Source organism: Schistocerca americana, chromosome 8 (genome assembly GCF_021461395.2).
Source record: "Schistocerca americana isolate TAMUIC-IGC-003095 chromosome 8, iqSchAmer2.1, whole genome shotgun sequence".
In the NCBI taxonomy this organism is placed as follows: domain Eukaryota; kingdom Metazoa; phylum Arthropoda; class Insecta; order Orthoptera; family Acrididae; genus Schistocerca; species Schistocerca americana.
In genome coordinates this window covers 249,598,002-249,617,876 of record NC_060126.1, presented here as the reverse complement: position 1 = coordinate 249,617,876, position 19,875 = coordinate 249,598,002, and the positions used below count along the sequence as shown (strand labels likewise).

Below are 19,875 nucleotides of genomic sequence, written 5' to 3'. Positions count from 1 at the left end.
TCCTTTCTTACCTTCCATGCAAGAGGAAGACCACAAGGCCATAGTATTTAAGTTTCTCGTTTACAATATTGTGGGCCACATAGTCGTAGGCTTTGGAACATCTCAGCATATATCAGTAGGATAGGTTTTGCTGGTTAACTCGGCCAGAGCTCCATTTGCGAGGTCATGTGTGATCTTCCGCAGGGTATTAGCCTATTTATGAACTGAATGTGAGACGCATTTAACAAGCTAAAAATTAATCAACGTGCTATTGTAGCCTACAAGAAGACTGGAAGAAGTGATATGGACCTGTAATTACAGGTTATTTACGTTTTTTTCGATTTTTACAGGTAGACAAATGTTCGTGATGCAGAGCAAACTCGTGAAGGATTATAAAAAGTACGTGTATGGATGGTTGACGCAGCTACTTACTGGTCCATTCCAAGGAGACCCGATGTGCTTGGTATAGATGACATCAGGAACGCCAACAATAACTGTAGCAGCCGCATCTTTGTTGTTGATGCAGCCATTGCTGTAACAAAGGAAAACACAAACAATGCTGATATTTTTGATGTCTTGTTTCCTCACAATATAGACTTTGTAAATAACAAGCTAACTAGCATATTCTGCATCTTTAGAATACGGGAACCTGTCTGACACTGTACACATTTCTTTTAATCCGGACAAGTGTGAACAGCACTTGCGCTCTGACGTTTCCGTACATACTCAGTTATGTATACAGATAATTCATCTAAAGTTATGAGTGAGTTTAGTTTGCGAATATAAAAATATGTAACATAAATGGCCGTACCTTTTAATTGCTTAAATATTTATGCCTCTAAGGGACCATATACCTTAGCAAGTAACGTAAAGTTCAACTTGATAAACTCTACCCATTCCTGAGAAAAACGGGTCTTAACAGAGGGAAATATAGATAGACGTATGGATAACAAATGATAAAAAATCTCTTTTTATGTGATATAATTATAAGTTTAAAAATTTTCAAATTTTTCTTTTTGTGCTTTACTTGTGCTGTGAAGCCGCGTTTCTGGAAAATTTAATGATTGTAGGTCATTAGGTTTTGTTGAGTGAGTCCGAGCGTATCAAAATTTGTGACATAAATAGCAGTATCTTTTGATTGCACTGATATAGAGGCTTAAATGTGTTATGCCTCCAAGGTACCGTAACCCTTAGTATTTGACCTAAATTTCAAACTGGTATCTCTATCCGTTCCTAAGAAAAAAGTGACTTAAGAGACGGATAGACATACAGACGTACGGACAACTAAAGGCAAAAAAACATTTTTATCTGATACAATTTCAAATTAAAATTTTCGATTTTATCCTCTATTTGTACTGTGAATCCCTGCTTCTGGCAAATCTCATGATTCTAGGTCAACAGAAAGTACCCTATAGATTTTCATGAGTGAGTTTGCGATTAACAAAATACGTGACACAAACGACTGCATGTTTTTAATTGCATGGACTTAGATGTTTAAATCTTCTACGCCGCTAAGGGACCGTATACCTTGGCAATTAATTTAAATTTCAACTTGATAACTCTACCCGTCCCTGAGAAAAAGGGTCTTACCAGACGGAAGGATAGAGAGACGAACCGGCAGCAAAAAAAAAAAAGTGTGATACAATTTCAAATTGATTCTATATCAGCGGGAAATTGATGAGTGAATTTTCGAGACCCAAACTATGTGACATAAATGGCTCTATCTTTTGATTGCAGTGACTTAGAAGCTTCAATGCATTACACCGCCAAGGGACCGTAGACCTTAATATTTGACATAAATTTTAACTCGATACCTTTACCCGTTCCTGTGAAAAAGGGGTCATAGCGAACGGACAGACAGATAACAAGCTATCCTATAGAGGTTTCATTTTTACCGACTAAAGTGCGGTCCATAAAAACAGTTGTATCAGTTTACAGCGTTAGTGATAAACTTCTGGATAACGCTACATGGGTTAAACACTAGTAGTACTACGAAGCAATAAGAATGTGGGATCACAATAATATGTTAATGTTAGTAGTAGAGAAGCCGAGTGGCAGTGTTAGATTCATTGCACGCATTTTGTAGAAGTGTAGTGAATCTGTTTAAAAACAAAAGGCATAGGAGGCTCTACGGTATTATGTTCTACAAGGGCCATTTCTAAACTAGTGTCTGCTATTTTTGTGTTGATTTTGAGTGACCGAGCCGGTGAATGTTGTAAAATTTTTTAATATTCCCGCTAATTTCAGATTGGTTTCGTTGGCGTGTGCCATATGGTTGTGGCAACAGGAGGGCGTTCCACAACGACGCTTGGCATCTAAGACTACATAAGACTTTGCATTCCTCATTGATGAGCAAATGGTTCCGACAGAATTTCATCGACGCATGATGAAACTGTATGGAGGTAGTACAGAAGGTATATACACTGAAAAAGATGGGTAAAAACGTTTTATTTGAAATGTTATGATTTTATGATAGGAAACTAAAATTAATCAGGCATTACTGATGAGAAGGTTTTGAAGAATTTCTTGTAAGACATGGTGACGAAGGAGATGCCAAGAGAAAAAAATCAATATCAAATTCACCAAAGACGATTGGGAAAGAAGAAATGAGTGCCACATACAGTTAAGTAGAGGGAAAAGCGGAGAATGAAGATCGATAAGGCTTCGATGAAGTACCAATCTGTGTGCTGAATCACTGTATATAAGTTCCCCGTACCGAATGAAACATAATATAATAAGAATCGCAACCAGGCATCGTCGCTATGGTCCTGATGTTAGCTGATAGTGTATGTAGTGATGTGGTACGAAATATGTGTGTAGTGTGTGTAGTTTGTGCAGTGACTGGGAATGAGAGATAAATAGTGTAGCACTCGCTTTTTGTGTTATTAAATAACATCTTTGCTAAACAGTATTGTACACTAGGGGTGAACCGATCGAGGCAGCACTGTCGTAAACAGACTGGCCTCGTATTCGTGATGGTGAAAGTTCCAATGTTCATCTGGCCATCCTTATTCCTTGGAAACGGAAATGTCGTGTGGCTACGGCCTCCCGTCGGGTAGACCGTTCGCCTGGTGCAGGTCTTTCGATTTGACGCCACTTCGGCGACCTGCGTGTCGATGGGGATGAAATGATGATGATTAGGACAACACAACACCCAGTCCCTGATCGGAGAAAATTTCCGACCCAGCCGGGAATCGAACCCGGGCCCTTAGGATTGACAGTCTGTCACGCTGACCACTCAGCTACCGGGGCGGACCCTTATTCCTTATTTAGGTTTTTCGTGGTTCCCCTAAGCTACGTCAGACAATTGCCAGGATGATTCCCCCTATAAAGTCACAGCCAACAACCTGTATCGTCCGTATCAAACTAGATCTCCAAGTATGCAATTGCTTGTTGTTCTGAAATTGTAATCTCACACACCCACTATCCTTGTAAGTGATCTGTGGATGAATAAACTACCACTGCCCTGCTACTACTATAACTCCATCTAACCAGTCAGAGATACTCTACGCAGTAGCAGTCCCATTGAAGATGGGACACAGGATTCGCTCTCGTTAATTCGTAGCTCACGCCCTCAAGATTTGACTAACTTCAGTTGTAGTAGTAATCAACCAAGACTATAATGGAACCGGCAACAATGCAATCCCCGTCCGTGCCTCGACTGTGCGAACCGCCATCAATCATGAATCGGACTGCAAGATACTAATGTCCCAAATTTAAGCAATATCAGCACACGTGACCACTTTCCCTCATCAAGAATTACAAACGATAGTGTCCAGCATGCTCCGTATGGTGAATTACGGAGAATCTATGCAGATGTAGATGTAATTAGGGAAGTTCTTAAAAGCGTAATACATAAATCAAAAACAGTGAACAAAATCGAAATCTCTGTTTTAAACAAATAAAATAGATAATAAGAAATGTGATTACCCTTATGTTACACACGCTTTTGGCAGTTACATTCATATCGACACTAAAGCATTCAACAGCTCTATTGGCAGGCTATCGCATGCCTGAGAAATAAGTGTCGGATGTCTTGCAGAGTTCTTGCTCATGATTGAAGGACAGCAATTCCTTTCCCCAATACATCCCAACATACTCCAATGAACGACTAGCACCTGACAAATGTGATTTTTTCGCCTGCAATCGGCTGTCGATTCCGCGGACCTCGCCCCCCTGCGATCGACTTCAGTCCTCCGATGGCGTTGTTCTGGACACAGGCACTTTGGAACTAAGCCTGCACTCTATCATACTCCCTACTTATGCGTTCGGTTCTTTTTCTTTTTCCTACCGCCTTTTTCTTTACCTTACCGGGTGTAGTGCTTCCGTGAGAACATAATCTCAGTTTATTTCGCTAATTGGTGGCGGAAGGGAAGTAGGATAGCTGTAGTATATGCGTTAAATCTTTGAGCAACAAGAAAAATTCAGCTTAAAACTATTCTCTTATATCAGCAGCTTTAAAAGTAATTCGAATTTATCAGTTATCTGTGATACGAAAGTGCACCTAATGGCCACCAGCAGAAAGCTGTTATATCACATCTCTGGATTTCGCCGCAAGGCACGTTGAAAAGGAAGAACATGGTTAACTATTTAAATAACTAACTAATGGTTAATTACTAAACTTTTCAAATCACAACGAATTTAATGACTCGAAGCATGATATAAACGAAGAACGTCACCATCTACCACGAAGAGCTGCTGATTTTTTTAAATGATTTATTTTGGTACATTTTCAAATTCCACCAACGAAATGAATGTATAAAGAGCATTACAAAACTGAGCTGTCACAATTTCGAAACCCGCATAATAAAATGTCATATATATAGGTATGCATGCGAGAGCATGTTTACCATGTTCCCAAAAGCCGCGCATAAAAACGGGATTTTCCAGTGCTCATACCGCAGGCTCTGTTAATGATAAAAAGGTAGGGTCAAGCGTTTTGGATAGCCCTTGGATTAGGAACCATTTATATGTCCTATAGAAGGATCGTCTTAGTGTCGCTCTCCTACAATACAGGGTCAATGTATGAATGTTAAACAATTCATCCCCATAGGAAAATGGAGACATACGGTTGAATCTTTTTGCAGTTGATGAAGTCTACGGTGTGCTTGATGAGACTTATGTAGGCACCATTATTTCATTGGCAGTTCCTCGGAAAGCCCCCCAAAAATGTTTTTTCGTATTTTTTCGTCGTCACCAGCGGACCAAAACCTGGCCGAGGATTCCAAGGTGGCTACGCAAAGCAAACAGCTGAAATTTTTACGATATATTTCTAAAATCCGGATCTCGGACAGTCTTGGAAACTTTCTTGATATCGCTATCCATTTCTCAGACACAGAGATTCAATGTTACCCTATTCGTACACGTAAAATAAGCACGCAAAAATTAAATAGACTGATTGATGACAAGTATACCCATCATAAACCTATGATATGAATGAATGAATGAATGAACGTTGCTTTTGCGTAAATTCAAGACCGGTTCCTGAGGAAACCCCCAAAAAAGCGTTTTTCACCAATTATTTCGTCGTCAGTAGCGGACCAAAACCCAGTCACGGATTTCAAGACGACTATCCACAGCAAATAGCTGTAATTTTTGCGATATACCCCTAAAATTCCAGTCTCTAACAATCTTGAAAAGTTTTTAGATATCTTTATCCGTCTTAGAGATATAGAGGTTCGAAATTACTCTACTTGTGCACGTAAAATGCTGTGTGAGCCGAAAACGTAATTTGTAGGGTTCTGGGAACTGCATATAGTAGTTATGGGAAGTGCATATAGTAGTACTGAAGCACATGTAAAATTTATGTGCACGTAAAAGCCGGTATGAGGTGTAAAATTAGTTTTGCTTTATTTCACTTCTACACAAGTAAGCTATGAAAATTTAAGTACTTTTCATATGAGTCACATGCTTTGCTATGGCAGTGAAATGAAGAGAATGAGCTGAAAAATCCTCCTATCGAAGCACAAAAACGGCGAATACACTCCTCTTTATTAAAAGACTCTTACTGGAAAGAACAGTACCAGCTGCCTTATTCTGCCTTTCTCGGCACCTTTAAAAGTAGTGGGAAAGAGACGGATTAGTAATAAATAGTGAAAGTTAGTACACAGTGGTAGTAGTATAGAAAGAGCGAAGGAGTAAAGGAAGTCTGAGATGAAGAGAGGGATACAGTGGCAGTGGAACATAGCTGACAATGACAGAAAAGTGCTAGGAAAAGAGTGAAGAAGACAATGCCAGTAGAAAAGGAACAAAGAGAAGGATAAAGTGGATGTGGGTGAGAGCCAGTGATAATGAGACAGTCTATGAAAATGACAACAAGGAAGAGAAAGATACTGACAGTGAGAAGAGACAGCAGCAGTTGTAGGAATGAATGATGTAGTAGCAGTAAGAGTGAACAAGAAGGAGACAGTGACAGTGAAAGGAGACTGTAGTATTAGGACAGAACGAAGGTGACTGTCGCTGTGAGACAGAACAATTACAGAGACACAAAGTGATAATGACAACGAGTCGGGCCAAATGAGTGAAGGAGAATCAGCAGTTGGGAGTGGATCGGCGTGAAGGACTTAAAGCGATGAACTAGTGTATGTGAGGGAGTTACAGTAAGGGAGCTCTTCGGAGTGAAAGGCAAGCTGCATGTTTAAAAGAGCACGAATATATTCGCATGCGAAAATTTTTGAGAAAAATTTTAAAGGTCTGAGGAAGAAAGCCTGAGGCAGCTGGTACCCCACTTTTCAGTCAATCTTTTTATAAAGAGGAGCAAATTCGCCTTACTTGTGCTCCAATAGCAGCATTTTTCCGCTGGTAAAATCATTTACTCATACCAAGCGATTAAATCAATGGCGTTAAGTAATAAAACCCATGAATTCGTCACTGGAAATAAAGTAAGACAATTAGAATAACGTAACAGACGCTGCGTCTGTTTTTATGTGAGTGTGTCATGCTAATCACACACTATTTATACGCGAAACTTTACATTTGGTTATATTGGTGAGCAAGCTGTATACGAGACAGGCGAACTACTCTCAAACTTAAAAAAAAAATAATAATAATAATAATCCCAGTTCCAAAGAAAGCAGGTGCTGACAGGTGTGAAAATTACCGCACTCTGAGTTTAATAAATCACGGCTGAAAATACTAGCACGAATAATTTACAGAAGAATGGAAAAACTCGTAGAAGCCGACCACGGGGAAGATCAGTTTGGATTTCGGAGAAATAGCTTAAGGAAAGGCAAACCTACGTTTATAGCACTTGCAGATTTAGAGAAATTTTTCGACAATGTTGACTGGAATACGCTCTTTCAAATGCTAAAGGTGGCAGGAGTAAGATACAGGGAACAAAAGGCTATTTACAATTTGTACAGAAACCAGAGGGCAGCTGTATGAGTCGAGGGGTTCGAAAGGGAAGCAGTGGTTGAGAAGGGAGTGAGACAGGGTTGTAGCAATCCCCGATTTTATTCAATCTGTATATTGAGCAAGCAGTAAAGGAAACAAAAGGGAAATTTGGAGTAGGAATTAAAACCCAGAGAGAAGAAACAAAAACTTTGAAATTTGTCGATGGCACTGGAATTTTAGCAGAGACGCCAAAGCACTTGGAAGAGCAGTTGAACGGAGTGGACAGTATCTTGAAAGGAGGATATAAGACGAACGTCTACAAAAGCAAAGCGAGAATAATGGAATATAGCCGAATTAAATCAGGCGATGCTGACGGAATTAGGTTAGGAAATGAGACACTTAAAGTTGTAAATGAGTTTTGCTATTTGGGAAGCAAAATAACTCATGATGGTAGAAGTAGGGAGAATATAAAATGCAGACTGGCAATGGTAAGAAAAGCGTTTCTGGAGAAGAGAAATTTGATTACGTCGAGTATAGATTTAAGTGTTTGGAAGTATTTTCTGAAGGTATTTGTCTGGAACGTAGCCGTGTATGGAAGTGAAACATGGACGATAAATAGTTTAGACAAGAAGGGAATAGAAGCTTTTGAAATGTGGTACTACAGAAGAATGCTGAATAGTAGATGGGTAGATCACGTATGTAACAAAGAATTACTGAATATAATTGGGTAAAAGAAACATTTGTGGAACAACCTGAGCAAAAGAAGGGATCGGTTGGTAGGAAACATTCTGAGACATTAAGGGTTCACCAATTTAGCACTGGGGGGAAGTGAGTGGGGTAAAAACTGTAGAGGGTGGGCAAGAGATGAATACAGTAAGGGGACGTAGGTTGCAATAGTTACTCGGAGATGAAGAGACTTGCAAAGGATAGAGAAGCATGGAGAGCTGCATCAAACCAGTCTTCGGGCTGCAGACGACAACAACAATATGTTGAGGCTCAGCAGTCAGTCCCTACAACAAGCGTCAATGATCTGCAGACCCTCCTGTACTTCGCTACAGTTCGGCTTCTCGATATACAATACATCATGCGTGAACACCCTCATGGAGCTACCGACGTCACCTACTATGTCATTCTATATACTGTGGACAGTACACTCCATTGGGGTGCGTCAGGCGTCATTTTTACGTCTGGAGATTTCTCTCCATTAAGAATGACATGCTGTGCTCTGTTTGTTAGGGACTCTTCAATCCAATCAGGGTCTTGTGGACGAACAAAACCAGGTGGGTTCAACAATACTGAATATAATGTAGATCCATTTTGTAGGGAAATTTTAACAGTTATTTACACTAATTAGTTTTCTCTCTCCCCATGGCCATGACCTGGCCGTGTTAGGTTGGCTGCATGCCTCAGCAATACAGACAGGGGAACAAATCATTAGTGGCCTGACAACTTCCTGAAAAACGGCATAGCCATTTCACCGGCTAAAATGGGAACATTATGTATGACTGACTGATATGTTTTTGTAACATTACACGGTGTGGCCTTGCTATGCTTGTATTGAGAGCAAGGGGAAACCAGTCATCATCAGAATCGAAGAACATGAAAGGCAAGCAGTAAATGAGAAGGGTGTGAGACCGGGTTGTAGTGTATCCGACATGTATCTCAAACTGTGCACCGGGCAAGCAGTAAAGGAAACGGAGGAGAAATTCCTAGGGAATTGAAGTTCAGCAGGAAGGAATAAAGTCTGAAAGAATTGCAAACGACATTGCAATTCCGTCAGAGAGGGCAAATGACTTGGAAGATCAGTTGTTTACAATATGTAGTATTTGAGAAGAGGGTAAACAAGGGCAACGAAGTGTACTCGAAAAATCAGGCGATGCTGAGGGAATTACATCGTCTAGTCACATTCATGTGACCACCTGTCAAAAGCCTGAATAACCACTTTTGCAGTGCGCACGGCTGCGAGACGTGCAGGAAGAGTACGATTTTGCAGTGCCTGAATTGTTCAGAATTATGGTGCAATGTTCCTTCGAGCCGGCCGGTGTGGCCGAGCGGTTCTAGGCGCTTCAGTCTGGAACCGCGCGACCGCTACGGTCGCAGGTTCGAATCCTGCCTGGGGCATGGATGTGTGTGCTGTCTTTCGGTTAGTTAGGTTTAAGTAGTTCTAAGTTCTACGGGACTGATGACCTCAGATGTTAAGTCCCATAGTGCTCAGAGCCATTTGAACCATTTTTTGTTCCTTCGGATAGGTGCTGCAACATCGTATTTATTCACCGACTCCGAACAAGACACATTCAATTAAATTTTTTTCTGTGTACGGGAATATACATAATGAAAATGGCTCTGTGCAGTATGGGACTTAACATCTGTGGTCATCAGTCCCCTAGAACTTAGAATTACTTAAACCTAACTAACCTAAGGACATCAGACACACCCATGTCCGAGGCAGGATTCGAACCTGCGACTGTAGCGGTCACGCGATTCCAGACTGAAGCGCCTAGAACCGCACGGCCACACCGGCCGGCTACATAATGAATCTAGGAGGGAAGGTTGTGGACACATGTTTGACGACATATGGAAGTTTTGTTCTGGCTGAGGAGCGTGCTCGGATAGCTTCTTGACAAGAGGGAAATCCGGGTTCGAGCGCCGGTCCCGCACAAATTTTCACTGTCGTCATTCCATTACACAGCTGATGGTTGCCCATATTTGAAACTTCGAATACATTTCGTGTAATGCAGGAAGAGAGTCAGTGAGATTCTGGAAGGTACCGACAGAGATGTGCAGCCATGCCGACTCCAGTGTCGTGGGCAGCTGCACAAGATTTCTCTGTTGAAGATCCATGACGCGAACAGTTCGATCGAGGTGGTCCCACAGATTCTCGACTGGGTTTAAATCCGGAGAGTTTGGTGGTCAGGCAGTAAAACTCATCCTGGTGTTCTTCGAACCACGCACGTGCAGATCGAGCAGTGTGGCATGTTGAATTGTCCTGCTTTTAAATGCCATCGTGCTGAGAAAAAACAAACTACGTATGAAGGTGGACGCAGTCCCCAGGGATAGATGCATGCTTGTGTTGACCCATTATGCCTTCCGAATAACGAATTCACCCAAGGAAAGTCACGAAAACATTCTCCAGATCATAACGCTCCCTTCTTCGGCCTTGACACTTCCGACGATTGTTGCAGATTGTTTGCTTCCAGACGTTTCACGCCTCGCACCGCCAACGGCCATCTGCTCGCTGGAGGAGAAAACGTGATTCATCCGAAAACGCCACCTGTCGCCGCTCACTGGACGTCCAGTCGCTGTGCAATCCCAGCCTTCGTCGTCGGTGAACTGCAATAAACAGGGTGCATGAAACAGACGGCTGGTGCTGAGACCAATATGCAGCAACGCTCGCTGAATCGTCGATGAGGAGGCAGGAGACACTGTTGGTACCCCTTGGTTCACCTGGGCGGCCAGCTGCTCAACAGTTGCATGTCTGTTCGTCCGTGCATATCTCCTTAGCCGTCGTTCACCCTTGTCGTCCATGGCCCACGGTGGAGCACAGTTGCTTCAGCGCCGGTTTTGGAAAGTGCCATTTTGTCGTGCACTATACGTTAAACACGGTGGCACCTAAGTAGCCGTTTCGAAAATGCTTCCACCCTTGGCCAAAAGCCAATGACTATGCCCTTGTGGGAGTCAGATAAATCACTCCGTTTCTGCATTACGACAAAGACTGCACTGTCTCCGCGTCCCGCGACGCGCTTTACAAAGTATAACAGCGCTGCCACTCGCTTTCCGCGCGTGCTTTTTGCATCTTGACGCCGAACATACGAGGTGGTCTCATTGATGTTACTGGACCGTGTTCATTACGAGAAGAAGCCCCAAAAGTAGTAGACGAGTTTTGGTGTTCGGACAGCAAAATAAACGATAGTGGCTAAAGTAGTGAGGATACAAAATGCACACTAGCAGCAAAAAGGAAAGCGTTCCGGAAAAAGATAAATTTGTAGTCATCGAATATAGATTCAAGTTTTAATATGTCTTTTTGTAAAGGTATCTGTCTGGAGTTTAGCATTTTACAGAAGTGAGACATGGACAATAAACGGACATGAAAAAAATTGAAATTTTTAAAGTATGATGGAAGATTAGTTTAGATGGAATATCTAATGAAGGCGTATTGACCCGAGACGAGGACAAAAGAAGCTTATGACACAATTTAATTGAAAGAAGGAATCAGTTAACAGAACAAATTCTGAGGCAAAAAGAAAGATTCGGTAATGGAGGCAAGTGTGGGGGCTAAAAACTGTGGAGCGAGATAAAGGATTGACTGCAGTAATGAGTTTCAAATGGCGGTACATTACGTAAAAGAATTAAAGCACCACTTTTTCCAAACCTACTCATTTTCCCTCATTGTGGCGCGAAGGTTTGAAATTTGGCTCAGAGGTACCTACAACTTTCCCCTGTAATGGTGCGAAAGCGCGGCACGCAGCGACGTCACCATCGGCTTGGACGGCGCTTCAGGCAGCAAGATGTCGACGAATGCGAAAAACAGGCTAGAGCTCAGGAGTTGATGTGAGGTTCACAGTGGGTTAGTGATGTTACACTGGCACCAAAGCCTACCACAGTTCAACCCAACACCACTGCTGACGTGTCACACGATAGGAAGGTCGCCATCTTCTCCTCTCCCCCTCCCCCCCCCCCCCCCCATCACCCACAACTCACCCTTTTCTTGACGCCTCTGCGATTCTGGTCAGAACCGTAACGCCCAGATTTGAAATCACTCATTTTTCTTATGGGTGGGCGAGGAAAACATTTCAGACATATATCCACTTAGAATCGATATGAAGAAACGGTGCCAGCTAAACCACCCCTTCCCTTAGGACGTTCATTTACGAATATTTCACAGTCGAGAAAGGCAGTATGCAGTCCTATGTGCGACAGAATGCCGCGCGGGATAGCCTCGCGCTGTAGCCATCTTGTCACAGTTCGCGCGGCTCCACCCGTCGGAGGTTCGAGTCCTCCCTCGGGCATGGGTGTGTGTGTTGTCCTTTGCGTAAGTCAGAGTAAGTTAGATAACGTAGTGTGTAAGCTTAGGGACCGATGACCTCAGCAGTTTGGTCCCACAAGATCTTACCACAAATTTCCAAAATTTTGTGCGACACAATGACGCTCTTCAGTACGTACAACAGAACGACGTTTTTGACAATATTTGACACTGCTGACACTTCCCGGATGATTCAACTCTTCTCTAAAGACACCGTGGGGCTGCAGTGGGGCTGCTACCCCATTGAACTTGATCTCACCCTTTTGGAGATAAGTGTAATTTTTGCTCTGGCATAAAGTACAGAAGCAGTTCAGAACATTCGACGAAATTTGACTGTTATTCTAAGCTGCAGAGGGTGTTACGCTTTTTCAGAAGTCCTGTTTCGCGCCGTTCTGTAACGTGATCCCAGGGTGCAACATTGATATGTGCATGAATAAATCGGCAAACGGTTCCTGTGGGACGTCCCCCCCTCCCCCCCCTCCCCCCCCCTCCCCCCACACCAGTGAAGCAACACCCTCTGCTCCATCTCTGCAAACCTTGTTCAGCACTTTAAAAACTTAGCTGTACAGAGACAACCATTGGCCACTTCCTAGGCAATTGTGGCCTGTTAACCCATTCGATAGCCCTAAAATTCCGCATGTCTACAAGCAGGTGCTGGAGTATTAGTGTAGCGTGACTCAGCTGTACGGTGTCCAACAGGTTGCCCACGTGCACGTGCCTTAGAATAGGTCAAGCGTTGTCGTTGTACGTACACATTTTACACTGTTCAACAAAGGTGTGTGAATAACACCAATGGTATTGACGAACTGGTGGGGTCTCAGAGGGACACTTCGCTGTTGTATTCATGCATATGTGAGTATCGCAACCCCCATCGCCACAACACAGGGGAGTACAAAACAGGAGGACGGAAAAAGCATAAATGCCCTTTGCTGCTTCGCATCACATTCAAATTTCGTAGAATGATTTTGACTAGTCACAAGTGGTTCCTCTCTATATATCAGAATAATGGTTGCAGCCTCACTATATCCTCAGAGGAGTGTTAAATCGTAAAGGGGAGTGTCAGTATCAAATGTGGCCAAGAACGTCGTTGTGTTGCATATCATACTACAGTCTGCCGTTTACGACTGTGTGTAAATGAATGCCCCAAGGAAGGGGTGGTTTAATTGACGCCGTTTATGCCACCTCCTGAGGCCTTTTCGCGTCGAATCTCAGCGGCGATGTGTCTCAAATTGTTTCCTCGGTCACCCATAAGAAAAACGCGTGAATTTAACGCTGGGCGTCGCGATTCTGAGCTGCATCGCAGAGGTGTCAAGGGAAGCGGTGAGCAGTGGCTAAGGGGCCAGCGTGACGACCGTCTCATCGTGTGGCACGTCCGCAGTGGTGTTGGTCAGAACTGTGCTGAAACTTGGTGCCAATGTGACCTCATTAACCCACCTTACACCTCACGTGAACTTCACAGCTCTTGCCTTTATTCGCACGTGTCGCTTTTGCGCCATTACAGAAGAAGGTTCTAGGCAACTTTGAAACACATTTGAGACTTCTGTGTTGCAATGGAGGAGAATGACGATGTTTCAAAATCGTGACCCTTTAATTCTTTTGTGCATTGTCGATTGCTTTAGTTGTGTATAAGTGAACCAGTCGTCGAACTGAATCCCACAACTGCCACATAAAGTGTTCTCTTCTCTGTTTACCATTACTCTGGGTTACTATTCACACGAAGGGCGTTCTGTCTAGCACGAGTGGTCCTACAGCATACTAGGTGATGTATTGGTTCATACGAGGGTAATCCCAAAAGTAAGGTTCAAATGGCTCTGAGCACTATGGGACTCAACTGCTGAGGTCATTAGTCCCCTAGAACTTAGAACTAGTTAAACCTAACTAACCTAAGGACATCACACACATCCATGCCCGAGGCAGGATTCGAACCTACGACCGTAGCGGTCTCGCGGTTCCAGACTGCAGCGCCAGAACCGCGCGGCCACTTCGGCCGGCCCAAAAGTAAGGCCTCCTGTTTTTTAATAAGTACATAGACCAGTTTATTTCTACAGTGGTTTACATCAGTTTAAAGCTTGAACATTTAGCTATTTTTCTACATAATCACCATTTCCGTCGATGCATTTTTGTAGTCGCTGTGGCAGTTTTCGTATGCCCATGTCATACCAGCTCGCCGCCATGCTGTTCAGAAAGTTATGAACCTCTTCTTTCACATCGTCGTCGTAGCTGAATCGCTTTCCGGCCAAATATCCTTTTAACCTAGGGAACAGGTGACAGTCACCGGGAGCCAAGTCCGGACTATAGGGTGGGTGAGTGATTATGTTCCACTGAGATTGTTGCAGGAGAGCAACGGTTTGCGAAGCAATGTGTGAGCGAACGTTGTCATGGAGAATGTGTACACCCTTGCCCAACACTCCTCTTCTCCGGTTCTGAATTGTCCGTTTGAGTTTTTTCAGAATCTCACAGTACCTGTCAGCGTTAATTGTTGTCCCAGGGATTCAGCTACGAGGACGAGATGAAAGAAGAGATTCATAACTTTCTGAACAGTATGGTGGCGAGATGATTTGTCATGGGCGTACAAAAACTGCCACAGCGTCTACAAAAATGTGTCGACAGAAATGGTGATTATGTCGAAAAATAGCTAAATGTTCAAGCTTTAAACTGATGTAAACCACTGTAGAAATAAACAGGTCTATGTCCTTATGAAAAAATAGGAGACCTTACTTTCGGGATTACCATCGTATAATGAACCATGGACCTTGCCGCTGGTGGGGAGGCTTGCGTGCCTCAGTGATACAGATGGCCGTACCGTAGGTGCAACCAGAACGGAGGGGTATCTGTTGAGAGACCAGACAAACGCGTGGTTCCTGACGAGGGGTAGCAGCCTTTTCAGTAGTTGCAGGGGCAACAGTCTGGATGATTGACTGATCTGGCCTTGCAACACTAACCAAAACGGCCTTGCTGTGCTGGTACTGCGAACGGCTGAAAGCAAGGGGAAACTACAGCCGTAATTTTTCCCGAGGGCATGCAGCTTTACTGTATGGTTAAATGATGATGGCGTCCTCTGGGTAAAATATTCCGGAGGTAAAATAGTCCCCCATTCGGATCTCTGGGCGGGGACTACTCAAGAGGACGTCGTTATCAGGAGGAAGAAAAGTGGCGTTCTACGGATCGGAGCCTGGAATGTCAGATCCCTTAATCGGGCAGGTAGGTTAGAAAATTTAAAAAGGGAAATGGATAGGTTGAAGTCAGATATAGTGGGAATTAGTGAAGTTCGGTGGCAAGAGGAACAAGACTTTTGGTCAGGTGAATACAGGGTTATAAATAGAAAAGCAAATAGGGGTAATGCAGGAGTAGGTTTAATAATGAATAAAAAAATAGGAGTGCGGGTAAGCTACTACCAACAGCATAGTGAACGCATTATGCGGCCAAGATAGACACGAAGCCCATGCCTACTACAGTAGTACAAGTTTATATGCCAACTAGCTCTGCAGATGATGAAGAAATTTATGAAATGTATGATGAGATAAAAGAAATTATTCAGGTAGTGAAGGGAGACGAAAATTTAATAGTCATGGGTGACTGGAATTCCATAGTAGGTAAAGGAAGAGCTGGAAACGTAGTAGGTGAATATGGAATGGGGGTAAGAAATGAAAGAGGAAGCCGCCTGGTAGAATTTTGCACAGAGCGTAACTTTATCATAGCTAACACTTGGTTCAAGAATCATAAAAGAAGTTTGTATGCATGGAAGAATCCTGGAGATACTAGAAGGTATCAGATAGATTATATAATGGTAAGACAGAGATTTAGTAACCAGATTTTAAATTGTAAGACATTTCCAGGGGCAGATGTGGACTCTGACCACAATCTATTGCTTATGAACTGTAGATTAAAACTGATGAAACTGCAAAAAGGTGGGAATTTAAGGAGATGGGACCGGGATAACCTGAATAAACCAGAGGTTGTACAGAGTTTCAGGGAGAGCATAATGGAAGAATTGACAGGAATGGGGAAAAGAAATACAGTAGAAGAAGAATGGGTAGCTCTGAGGGATGAAGTAGTGAAGGCAGCAGAGGATCAAGTAGGTAAAAAGACCAGGGCTAGTAGAAATCCTTGGGTAACAGAAGAAATATTGAATTTAATAGAAGAAAGGAGAAAATATAAAAACGCAGTAAATGAAGCAGGCAAAAAGGAATACAAACGTCTCAAAAATGAGATCGACAGGAAGTGCAAAATGGCTAAGCAGGCATGGCTAGAGGACAAATGTAAGGATGTAGAGGCTTATCTCACTAGGGGTAAGATAGATACTGCCTACAGGAAAATTAAAGAGACCTTTGGCGAAAAGAGAGCCACTTGTATGAATATCAAGAGCTCAGATGGAAAGCCAGTTCTAAGCAAAGAAGGGAAAGCAGAAAGGTGGAACGAGTATATAGAGGATCTATACAAGGGCGATGTACTTGAGGACAATATTATGGAAATGGAAGAGGATGTAGATGAAGATGAAATGAGAGATACGATACAGCGTAAAGAGTTTGACAGAGCACTGAAAGACCTGAGTCGAAACAAGGCGCCGGGAGTAGACAACATTCCATTGGAACTACAGACGACCTTGGGAGAGCCGGTCCAGACAAAACTCTACCATCTGGTGAGCAAGCTGTATGAGACAGGCAATTACCCTAAGACTTAAAGAAGAATATAATAATTCCAATCCCAAAGAAAGCAGGTGTTGACAGATGTGAAAATTACCGAACTATCAGTTAAATGAGTCAAAGCTGCAAAATACTAACAAGAATTCTTTACAGACGAATGGAAAAACTGGTAGAAGCCGACCTCGGCGAGGATCACTTTGGATTCCGCAGAAATGTTGGAACACATGAGGCAATACTGACCCTACGACTTATCTTAGAAAATAGATTAAGGAAAGGCAAACCTACATTTCTAGCATTTGTAGACTTAGAGAAAGTTTTTGACAATGTTGACTGGAATACTCTCTTTCAAATTCTAAAGGTGGCAGGGGTAAAATACAGGGAGCGAAAGGCTATTTACAATTTGTACAGAAACCAGATGGCAGTTATAAGAGTTGAGGGGCATGAAAGGGAAGCAGTGGTTGGGAAGGGAGTGAGACAGGGCTGTAGCCTGTCCCCGATGTTATTCAATCTGTATATTGAGCAAGCAGTGAAGGAAACAAAAGAAAAATTCGGAGTAGGTATTAAAGTCCTTGGAGAAGAAATAAAAACGTTGAGGTTCGCCGATGACATTGTAATTCTGTCAGAGACAGCAAAGGACTTGGAAGAGCAGTTGAACGGAATGGACAGTGTCTTGAACATCAACAAAAGCAAAGCGAGGATAATGGAATGTAATTTAATTAAGTCGGGTGATACTGAAGGAATTAGATTAGGAATTGAGACACTTAAAGTAGTAAAGGAGTTTTGCTATTTGGGGAGCAAAATAACTGATGATGGTCGAAGTAGAGAGGATATAAAATGTAGACTGGCAATGGCAAGCAAAGCGTTTCTGAAGAAGAGAAAATTGTTAACATCGACTATAGATTTAAGTGTCAGGAAGTCGTTTCTGAAAGTATTTGTGTCGAGTGTAGCCATGTATGGAAGTGAAACATGGACGATAAATAGTTTGGACAAGAAGAAAATAAAGGCTTTCCGAATGTGATGCTACAGAAGAATGCCAAAGATTAGATGGGTAGATCACATAACTAATGACGAGGTATTGAATAGAATTGGGGAGAAGAGAAGTTTGTGGCACAACTTGACAAGAAGAAGGGATCGGTTGGTAGGACATGTTTTGAGGCATCAAGAGATCACAAATTTAGCGTTGGAGGGCAGCGTGGAGGGTAAAAATCGTATAGGGAGACCAAGAGATGAATACACTAAGCAAATTCGGAAGGATGTAGGTTGCAGTAAGTACTGGGAGATGAAGAAGCTTTCACAGGATAGAGTAGCATGGAGAGCTGCATCAAACCAGTCTCAGGACTGAAGACAACAAACAACAACAACAACATCGTATAGTGTTAGTGGATAATCCATTCGGTTGCTATATTGATAGTATTTCATTCACTCGGTCATTTTCTAGTCCGGAGCTCGTGGGCTAGTGGCTAGCGTTGCTGCCCGACGGGTTCCCGGGTTCGATTCCTGGCGGGGATGGGGATTTTCTCTGTCCGGGACTGTGTGTTTGTGTTGTCCTCATCATTTCATCATCATCCTCATCATTCGTGACAGTGACTATATTTGACTGTGTAAACATTGGGACTTTGTAAGGGCGCTGACCACCGCTCAGTTGAGCGCCCCACAAACCAAACGTAATCATCACCACACGGTCAATTTTTAAATTATCCATTTTCATCTACGGACGTGCTTCTGGCAGTCCAACTCAACCGAAATATCGAAGTACTCAAGTGATACAAAACGTGACCACACCGTAAATTAGTAGTGCTTCTATAGGGGTAAAACATACCAGTTATTGTGTGCTTATAAATCCAACTGGGATTGGTTCCATCCTTTGAAGGTTTTCGTGGACCACTTGGATATCGTTGGGCAGGCATGAATCTTCGATTACTGTATATTTGGCCTTCTTATTAGGTACACACAAGAACTGGCATATTTCATTGTTATAGCAACACTACTGACTGTCGATATGGTATTGGATTATTTCATGTACCTCGGTGTTTCAGCTGAGCTAGACTTCCACAAGTAAAGCTGAAGATGAACTTGAACAAATACATGTGAATTAAGTGCCACTAATGAAACACATGAATGGATTACCTAGTCTTCTTTTTCCTGGTCCTGTCTCGTGTCTTCGAAGAGTCGGCATCTTATTACGAACTTGGTGATTTTAGGGGTAGAGCGTGACCGGATGCCGTTCCCTTCCCCACTCGCCCTCCCCCCTCTCACTCCCTGAGACTGAATGTGGCAGGAAGTGGGTACCAGCAGCAAATTTCACCTAGTCGGATGTGGAAAACCGCCTAAAAACCACATTCGGACTGGCCTGCACAAGTGCTCTCGTCGTTCAACTGCCGGGTGGGTTCGACCCAAAGCCGGTGCGCCTCCTGGAATCCCGGAGCGGTCTGCTAATGCGCTCGGCTATCCGGGTTGGCTGAACAGATTGTCTAATACCAGTACAATAATGAAACATAGCCGAACTCCCCAAAGCGAAGCAAACCACCTCTATCCCTTGTCCGGTATTTCTACGCTGTGTGCAAGCGCGATGGCAGTGGTAGCTGCCACGTGAGGGCGCGGCGGGCTCTTACCTCGTGTGGCGCGGCTGCTGGCGCACTGTGGGTTCGCCGCCGCTGCTGAGGGCGGACTGGCCGCTCCTGCGCACTTAGCCGCGCCTATCTGGCAGCCGGCAGCCGCCCACCGCACCACCCCGACCCGTCACCAGCGGCCGCTATCGCGGGCGACGCCCACCACGGCAGTCGCCGCCTCACTGAAGACTGGAGAAACTCTGAACCCTCACTCGACTGGATCTGTGCGATGGGTACGAGTGTCCACATGGGCTATCCTGCCAATTCCGTTCCATTCTTTTACGTAGTAGTA

The 19,875-nt window shown here is 43.4% G+C and overlaps 1 long non-coding RNA gene across 1 annotated transcript in view; it reads right to left on the bottom strand.

Moving 5' to 3' along the window:
* The window catches only part of LOC124544820, a 29,482-nt gene extending 9,855 nt beyond the window's left edge, over window positions 1-19,627 (bottom strand). Inside the window, exons 1-2 of the long non-coding RNA XR_006967568.1 lie at window positions 19,587-19,627; window positions 412-511 (exon numbers count right to left, since the gene is read on the bottom strand). This is a non-coding gene — a long non-coding RNA (uncharacterized LOC124544820). The remainder of the gene's footprint in view (window positions 1-411; window positions 512-19,586) is intronic.
* Between the last annotated feature and the right edge of the window lie 248 nt (window positions 19,628-19,875).